Genomic DNA, 7,433 nt, shown 5'->3' with positions numbered 1-7,433 from the left:
AGCAAGGCAGCTCTGCAGCCCCTGCACCCCGGCTGGGTTACAGCAAGAGCCCTCCATGCAGGGACATGCACATTGACCTAATTAAATAAGTGATGTAGTTTTTTTTTTTCAAGTAGCTTTCAATGAGCTTTTCCTTCTGAAACAATTTTATTAAGGTGTCAGGGACTGTCTCATAATAAATAAAGCACAAAGATAAATGAGAGAGCACAATTAACAAATGTAGTGAGTCAGTCCCTTGAGCTTTTGAACTGCTTATCAAATCATATGTAATCTTTATTCATAGTGTTAAAACTCCTACATTACAACAGTTGTAAGTCAATTAGGAAAATGGCTTTAACGGTTAAAGAAGATAAAGGCAACGTGTGCTTTTCCAGGCGATATGTTCTCAAGTGAACAGAGCTGTGTACTAGCTTGTCTGCCAAGAACCGAGGTCCAAGTCTCAAACGTGACCCAAAAGCAAAGCTGCTGCCTTCGCATCCCTGTGATACGGGACCCTGAGTCCCATAGACCAATGGGAGAATACAGCATCTTTACCATGAGGTACCTGGCTTTCTATGAAAGCCCATTAGCACTGGGGTGACATTGCCTTCCTGCCCTGCTCAGGGGGAGCCTAGGGAAGAGCATTTGGAGGCCAGCAGCACCATTTCTGCCCCTTGCTTCTCCCACCTCTCGCAGTGGTGCCCATCTTGGTCAGTGACACAAAAAAACAGAGAGCCTGATGACCTGGGTCTGCCCAAGCATGCAGTAACTCTGCATTTATTTCTCTGTGGATTCTCACTGTAATGATAGTAGAGACATGTAAAAGTGATTCCACATCTGTAAGTGCAACAAGGAGCTATGGTGGAATTTGGCAGAAACACTTTTCACACTGCCTGGTCCAGTGAATTTGTCTGCCATTTTCCTATGGTCTCCAATGGGGAAGACAGTGTGGATCTGACATCTCACGGAGAAACCCCTTCACCCTGTGAGCAGCCCAGCTATTGAGCTCCCAGGTCCGCACGAGGTGTCCACCATACCCAAAAGTGTTGGGACGCAAATAAAGAAGCCAAGACACTGTCCCTGCTCGCTCCACAGCTCCATTCCTGCTCCCGTTCCGCTGGAAGATGAAGGAAGGAAGGCCCAGACCTGATCCAATCACTTCAATCATTGTGCCACAGGAGTCACTGACAGATTAGCAGAAGTCTGACTTTCAAGCAAGAGAAATTCTTTGGTAATCACCAGAAGCCTGTGATTGCTTTGGAAATCACTGAGGCAGATAACTGGTATTACAGTGCTATGCAGAGAGCTCGTGCTTCTTAAACCGTGGTTTAATTGGCTGTTTCTGATGCAGTAATACAAATGGCTCATGTTGTGAGCCACCCTTAGCATCCGCTTTGTTTTTAGGTTTGTTACTGATAGCTCTTTTTTCTGTACGTCAAATGAAGCAAGGAGACGAATATCATTGATAATCTGTACCATCAGAGCGTGGCAGGATCCTAGGCTGTGCCTCCACTGTACTCAGTGCCACGCACCCATGTGCCCATGGCCGCTTTTTCTCCAGCCTATTAAATCACACCAGTTGGACACAAACCAAAAACTTCCTATCTTTGATTTGATCTTAGTAGTCCTACTTATAACAGCTTCTTACTATGCAAAAGGAGTTTTCTCTCTCGTTGGCATTTTTATATCTCAAAAGTGTGCTTCTGACTGCTTATCTCTCTACTGGTAAATACACATAAGCCACAATTTCAAAAAAAGAAAAGTCCGACCAAATAATCAAACATGTCTTGGCAGGTGCAAAGGAAGGGCAGCGTTCACTTAAATCAACAGCAAAGCCCACCCTGGCAGGAGTGCAGCAGCTCTGCAGGCCCGGGCCATGCTGTGGGAAGGGGGATGTTATAACCATGTCTCCTGATGTTGTATTCGAAGTCCCCTCTTTCTGCCATCATTTAATTTGCACATAACTCTTACAGTGAGATACTTATATTCCAGATTTCATATATAAGCTTATTCAATTTAACACAATCCCAAATTTATTTTCACTAGCGAGCCACATAGGCCTGGCTTCTTTATTCACGCCCAGCTACTAACATCCCTGTCCACCCCCCCCCCCCCCCCCCCCCCCCAAGGCCTTCTGCATAAGTAGTAAAACTGACACAGCAGTAGCCCCAAAACCCATGTTTTCTCTGCCTTCCTGCTGGTTCTTTTCCACAAAACACATCACAGGTTTCTCCCAGGACATATAGATCAGTTTGGCCCAGGCTTTCTGCTCCTAGACAGGCTCCATCTTGTTTTATATTGAGGTACAGAAAAAAAAAGGCAGGTCTAGATTATTTTGGTGGCCTCTGATAGCCATGCTTGTGCACTGTGCAAGGATAGAAAAGAGGTCTGTATCACACAGAACAGGAGAGGCTGTAAAAGCTGTCTGTTAGGAGATGGCCACACTGCGCTTGACATCATGTAGGTGGTGAATCTGAAACCCAGCACTAAGGGCTGGGGGCTGTTACTAGGCCCCAAGGCAAGGAAGTAGGGGAATACGGGTCCTCCTGCCTCCTCATGATGTGGAAGTGCTGAGGAACTTCTCTCTGGACAGCAGAACAGCAATGAGACAAGGGGGAAACAGCTTAGAAAGACCTTCACAAGGGAATAGTTTGTGGGAGCGTGATCCTGCTAGGTGTTGTGGTGTTAAAAATGGCTGACGGATGGGCTCCCTGAGGGATTTCTTTAAATGTGATTAAGAAATACCAGGCCAAGAGAGGAAGTTTATTGTTAATCTCAGCCTAGGAGCAACACTGGGCTTCAAGGACGCTCAGTATCTGCCAAACTGCATTGCTGCAACCGTGTGGTGAGGAGCCTGAGGCCACAAGGAGCACCAGCAGCCGCAGAAAGCTGCTGGGCGAAGGCATGGCCTGCTTTAAGGGCTTGTGTCTCCTGCCATCCTTCTCAAGGCCGAGCAGCTGCCAGCTAGATGACCTGAAATTTTACATGGACTTTCAGGCAAAAGAAAAAAAAGTTGTTCGCTTCGATTATGTTTAATCATTTTGCCTGGAAAAGTTGTTTTGAAAGCAGCTTGTGCTTGTGATCTCTGGACACTTTTATCCTGTATTTCTGCTGTGACCTTTTCACCATCCTTCCAGGAGCAACCTTGAAGGGGGGAAAAAAAAAAAAAGCAAAACACAAACACAAACCAAAAAGTTGTAAACAGGTATTTTCTTCTACCTTCAGAAAGTTTTTTGTTGTTGTTGTTGTTGTTTTTTTTCAAATCCCACTGCAAAATCAGAACAAAATGGTCAAAGCCTTGGACAAGGCACAGAGGAAGCACACTCCCCAAACAGTTTGCATTAGTGAGCAATAAATATTCTACCTGTGGGAAAAGCCACACACAAATTTCTGTTCAGAGTTAACACTCCTCTGGAGAAGTGACAGATATTTGCTGTGACAGGAATTGAAGGGAGAACATGCATATAAATAGGAGAAGTGAAAAACAAAACAAAACAAAAAAACCACAATAATAATAAAAAAACAACCCAACAATAAATAAACAAACAAAAAAAACCACCTGAAAACAAAGTGAAAGGTTTGGCCAATATGAAGGCATTAAAATACTCAGTCCAGATGACAGGTTGAACGCAAGCTTACAAAAGATTCAAGGACATTTTTTTTAGGTGCTGTTGCTTTGTATGACATTTTTTGGTCAGATCTGGAAACTTTGATCAAAAATATATTGTAAAAGGAAAGCTTTTGAATGGTATTTCATTCTCCACCAAAAAAAAAAAAAAAAAAAAAAGAAAAACAAAAAAACGTAAAACAAGCTTTGTAAGATAACCTGGTTTTATAACAACACTTTTTTTTTTTTTTTTTTTTTTTTTTTTTTTTCTCAAGGGCTGTATTTCCATGTACTAGGTAAAAGCATTCCATTGCTGAGATTTTCCTCTGAACCCTTGACTTTTGTTACCAGTATCTGAATCTCCAGGCCCATTTCCAGCTCAGTGCAGCTGAAGGATTCACCGGCCGAACGTCAGTGGCCCCCTTTCAGCAGAGACCATTGTAGCGTACACCAGTCAGTTCTCCACCAGTCTCTCCATTCACAAAGGCGTTGTCAGAAAACCCACTGAAGCACGAAATACAGTGAAATCACTACCTCATTGCAAGAGACCTTATGTTTGGTATTTAACGTGCTTTTAGCCTTATAACGCACTTCTTCAGCTAAGCTGTGTGCAATCAAGTTTAAAATACCGCCACAGCAGCAGCACGGTGAGCGATACCAAAGTGATTGATCAAGCTGCTAAAACCAGACATGTTCTGCTGCTGCTTAACTTAAAATTCAGCTAGGGGGAGGTTGTTTTATTTTTGTTTTCCTCTTCCTAGATCTTAAGCATGTCGATTGCAAAGACTGTGTAGGAAACATGCACTTCTAGAAACCTGACCCCGACTTTATGTTTTCTGAACATCCACGGCCCGTTGCAGCCCCCGTCTGTTATGTGCCCAAAGCTCTGGTGATGATGACACAGTCACTGGTATAGCTAATTTGGCTCCTAAATGTTTTCTTTGTGCATTGAAACAACATCTTTGAGCAGTTTCTTAAATGTCATTCCTTGCATTATACAGAGCAGACAATAAACAATAAAATTATTCACCTTGAAGAAACCATCTGCTGTCATTAAGAACATCATCAGGTCTTTTTTGTTGCTTTGAATGGTCCTCTGGGATGCTGTAAGTGTCATTAAAACACTATGTTCCCCATTGTCTGTGTGGCAGACTCATTTTGCTTTAGAAACAAAAATGATGATGGGTAAAATAAGCACAATTTTCATTCTCTATTAGTTTCCATATTTCATTTATTTTGTAAATGTCTTAAAATGCTTGGTGTTTGGAATTATTATTCGGAAGCTGTGTCAGAACCATTTATCCCTTGGTTGCGTGATGCTCTGAGCACGCCGCTCTGACCCATTTGCAGGCTCTGCAGAGCCTCGATGCTCGCTCTCTGCCGGCTCAGTGCCTCCCCACGCATGCAATTTCTCAGCGCCAAGAGAGCTGACCCATGCGACACACTGCACAGAACAGCCTGTGATGCTGAACTGCAGCAAGGCATGGTTAAAGTTAACCCCAGGACCATCTGTCTCCATTTTTTCTCCTCTACTCAATCATGGATGGAGTGGACGTTGCCATTTGCAATGAAAGTTCAACTCCCTTCCTCCTCCCCGCTCCTCCCATGCCTGCAATATATATTCTCCCTTCTTTTCTTGGGTCTGTTCCTTTATAACAATGACTTGCCTGACAATGGCAGCATGTCCCTGTGCACCGGGAGATCCATCATGGCCTAAAGAGGACTTGTCTCTTGTTCCCTGGGAGAGCAGTGCAGACAGAGTGCTGCAAGCCTTAGGAAAAGGCAGGCAGAGGCCCCTTTGCTACAGCTGGCCTCTTCTGCCTTCCCACCCCTCAACTCTTCTCCCAGCCTTTATGGTTTCTTTCACTGAGTTTAAAAGAAAAAGCTCAGCAACCCCCCCTAAAACACCATCCCCACTTCATAGAAATAACTTGAGGCTCCAGACAGAAATTATAGAAAATAGCTCAGGAATACCTATCTCAAAACTGGCTCTTGCTGAACAGGTCAACAGTTTAGGGGGCAATGAAAGTAATGCTCATCAACCCTAAAGACTTGGCTGCAGCAGAAAGCTCGCCTGGCACAGGGCTTGGCACGTGCAGGCTCAGAAGGTGCAGGTACTGCTGGCCTGGGGGAAGGATCCGAATAAAGATCAGTCTGAAAAAAAGGTCAGATAAAATGCTGTTTTATCAAAAGAACAAAGGTTGAGAGCTGCATTCGGAACGGGCTGGAAAAAGTAACAGGTTTTAAAAATAAAGCTCTCCTGTTTTAAATGGTACATTGTCTGGGACATGTTAGTTCCTTCCTAATGAAAGCCTGGAAGAGCAGATCATTGGGCAATAGTCTGTGCCTTGAAGGATTCAACCTTAGTTTCAAGGTTGTGAGGTTTATTTCTGGAAGCTAAATTTACTATAAAAAACTTCCCTAAACCCAGCTAATACAATGAAAATGCAATCAAATATTGAGAAAGAGCAATCACATTAGAGACAACCCACCATTATTAATCTAGTTAAAACCAAAGGTAAGGTCTGTCAGCCTAAAAAAAAAAAAAAAGAAAGAAAGAAAAAAGATTCTTTTTTAGCTCTACTGTCTTTAATTGTTCTTTTCACCAAATGATATGTTACAGAAATATAAAGAAAAAAATCAAGCCAAACCAAAGCTCCTCTTAACGTGAAATGCAATAAAAACACAATCAGAGCAGCTCAGGGTTCTAGTGACATCATTTGTGCTGTTGTGGTTTCTGATGTCACAGCATCCTTTGATGGAATTATTTCTGTGTGTCTCATGACCCATTCATTATTGTACCCATATTGCAGACTTCATATTACAGTCAACAATAAAAAAGACCCTTGGCAAACCCCATTACATTCTGCAGTTAATTTGCGTTCTTGCAAAGTGCTTATATTTACTATGAGTGATAATCATACATATGCATGAGACCTTACATGAGGGAGAATGTGCTTAGGAGTTAGCACAGTGGGAGTTTTGCCTAGAAGAGATGTCAAAATCAGTTCACTTTTGTTATATATGAGTAATTTAATTTCCTCTACAGTGTTATTAGGGCAAGAATGAAGTAACATTCTTTGGCGTAATTGAAGCAGATCCCAGCAAGACAAGAGGATAACAAAACCTTCCCATCTTGTCATGTCAAATTCTTACCTACTATACAGCACACACAGACACATTCTTTGTGTTGAATTAAATTATCCAGTTGAGTTTATTAACTTGTTATGTCCCATGACCTTCAGTATATTTACTGTTGGATCTTTAAACTTCCTTCCTTCTTTAATTTACTCCCTCACAATCGACCTCATTTTTGTGTCAGACCAGAAATACCGGTGGCATTCAATCCTTTTTTTGGGTCTCATTTTTCATCAGAAGCTTCTCTCGTTAAATCCTGAAATCCATTTTCCACTTCCGACACTCTCTAACAGATTATAAAACAGACAGCCAAGGAGTCCCTCCACAGAAAGAGCTGTGGGAGGCTGGCTCTCTCCTTTTCCCCACAGTGCCAGTGGTAGCAGAAGGTGATGCTCAAAGGCACCAGAGGCTGCAGCCACGCCGGCCCCGTGGGACACAAACCCAGCAGCCAGGGAGCTCGGAGCAACTGAGCCCAGCCCCTGTGAGCTGCAGGAGAAACCTGCTGCTGCTGCCTCTCAGGGTGGGCTACAGAAGCCAAATGTAATCGACTTAAATCTGTACTGTCCCCTGAAGGAGAAACTGGAACTTTTTCAATGTAACATCCAATTCAGAGGAAAAACAGTTATTTGGAGGTTAGCCAGACTATAAGGGCTAAGTCATGCAAAACTTTGTTGTTGTTTTTGACACTGCAGTATTTGTAATGAAACTC

Source organism: Cygnus olor, chromosome 17, assembly GCF_009769625.2.
Source record: "Cygnus olor isolate bCygOlo1 chromosome 17, bCygOlo1.pri.v2, whole genome shotgun sequence".
Classification (NCBI taxonomy): Eukaryota; Metazoa; Chordata; class Aves; order Anseriformes; family Anatidae; genus Cygnus; species Cygnus olor.
This window is presented reverse-complemented; position numbering follows the sequence as displayed.